A 2,423-nucleotide genomic window follows, 5' to 3' on the forward strand; every position below is an offset into this window, starting at 1 on the left:
CCCTATGCACAGTCTGCATATATGGAATCTGTCTTCTGATTGGTGGAGCATCGTACAGCAGCCCCTGCTGACTGCCGTTCCACCAATCAGCGCTGAGCGTTCTTTTTTCACTGCTTCACTCTGCAGCTCATTCTGCCTGCCCTCACCCCCACAAACCCCCCCCCAAGAAAAACACACATGTCTGGAGGGAAACAAAAAAGGTGTGTAAAAAAAAAAAATTCACCACTAGGTGGTGCCGCCCCTTCAATGTGCCGCCCTAAGCACCTGCCCTCCAGTACCTAATGCTAATTACGGCCCTGTGAGCTCGGCATTCAGGGCTCAGCATTCAGAGCTCAGCATTCAGAGCTCAGCATTCAGAGCTCAGCCAGGTCTGTAGCGGATGACTTTTTAATCCCTTTTTAGTGCATTTTTGTGTTTCAGTATGATGAAAAAGTGACATTTTGGACTTGTTTTTTATTTTTTTTTCTACGGTGTTCGCAGTACAGAGTAAATAACATGACAGTTGTATAGTTTGGGACATTCTGGATGTGTACTTTTTTAATTTTTGCTTTAGTACAAAGGCTGAGTTTTTACTGTCACACAGCGATCAGGAATAAGGCCACTTAACGGCCGCCATTTTAATGCACATTGGTGGTCTTAAGGGGTTAAATGATAATTCCTGTACTGTTTGTATACCATGAATACTACTATGGCATCTTTGTGCTGTGAAATGACACATGACCGGTGCCCAATAAATGGCGGCTATGTGTGTAGACAGATATTGTGAGCAGACGGGCTTCACATGTAACTTCTCTACCTGAATAAAAGAATCAGTCGTCTGAGATAAGGAAACATCGATATCACTGTGTAATCTAGAAGGTTTGCTTATATTACATCGCTACATGATTTCACTTACGTTGTTGTGAACTTGTCTTTAAGAAATGTACACTGCTTCTGAAGAATTTTTTCAAAGGGGTCAAACCTACAGTACAAGGAAAACATCAATGTGAATGTTCTGAAAGAGATCATCTAGGACAGTTTTCTAAGGTCACTGCCCCACTATCAGTATTCGGTCAGTATTCGGTCAGTATTTTTTCTCAGGAGTGGGAGCCAAAACCAGGTGAGGAACAATCAGAGAAAAGGTCTAATAGAAACAAGTCACCAATTCTGCATTTATCACCCACTCCTGGTTTTGGCTCCCACTCCTGAGAAAAAATACTGACCGAATACTGACCAAATACTGATGGTGGGGCCATTGCCTAACACTGGTAATTTATTAAAAACTATGTCCCAGCTTATTTCTCCCCTCTCCACAGTACAGGGAGTAAGCTGCTGATTGCTGGGATCGTCCGCCGGACCCTCCAGCTCTGAGATGCCCTTGTAGGATGGAGCCGCGGTGACGCCTGCGCACCCCACCACTATACACTGAGAAGAAGACTCTTACCTGTGATGTCCTCCTGCAGCTGAAACACAAACAACAGGTTAGAATTAGATTTACTGAACTATTTAATAAGTTGCAGTGGACGACTTATTTTTAGGCCGTATTCACACTTCATTTTATTCTCATCCGCTCAAAACCAAAGCAACTAGTTTTCATTATTGTGCTGCATCCGATTTTCAGCTTTTTTTTTGGACCATGTCCATTTTTATTATCAGTATGACATCCATTTCTCGTGTATGCAAAAAAAAAGAAAAAAGCTGATGGAAGTTTTTCCTACTAATCAGTCAATGGGTGAGTGTGATCCACAATTCACCCCAGAGCTGACATGTTACTAGCTCCATAGAATATAAGGGCCAGTGAAAACTACAGACAGCACACCTGGTACAGACACAACCATGTGAATGAGCCCTTCCTCTCCATCGTTATTGTACAGAGACTTCCTTACACGATTATCGGATCTGATCTGACATTCAGGTTACGGCTGTACTGTAACTGCTGCAGTGCGGGGGTGTTACATCCATAGCGGCAGACCACACGGCTGTGAGTCCTGGGGAGCGCTGGCTCTGTTCCCCCATCACCCAACCGTCATCACAATATTACTGCTCCTGTTCCACCATTCAGCCTGCCCCTGTGCGTCTGAGACTCAGCTCAGCAGCCACAATTACGTCAATAGATGGCGCCTGCTGTGCAAAGCCTCAGTCCTCGCACTGCACAGAACGGAGCAGGGCGGTGGGGAACACGGCGAGGTATAAATGTCATAATTGTTAATTGTGTGTTAGAATGTCAGTACTTACATGTGATGTTGGTCACTGCTGGCTGTAATAGTAAAAGAGAAATGTATCAAGTCCATGAAATATAGCAGCTTCTTACATTGTACATCACATACTCATAGGCTTCTATTACACTGGATAATCGATGGGATTTTAAGTTCTCACACAAGCGCAGTCTATGAGCAGAGAGCCAGTCCGTGCCCCATGCAGCATTCATATAGTCCATAAACCGC

Source organism: Phyllobates terribilis, unplaced genomic scaffold (assembly GCF_046119375.1).
Source record: "Phyllobates terribilis strain yellow unplaced genomic scaffold, ASM4611937v1 Scaffold_5__5_contigs__length_657084704, whole genome shotgun sequence".
Lineage (NCBI taxonomy): Eukaryota > Metazoa > Chordata > Amphibia > Anura > Dendrobatidae > Phyllobates > Phyllobates terribilis.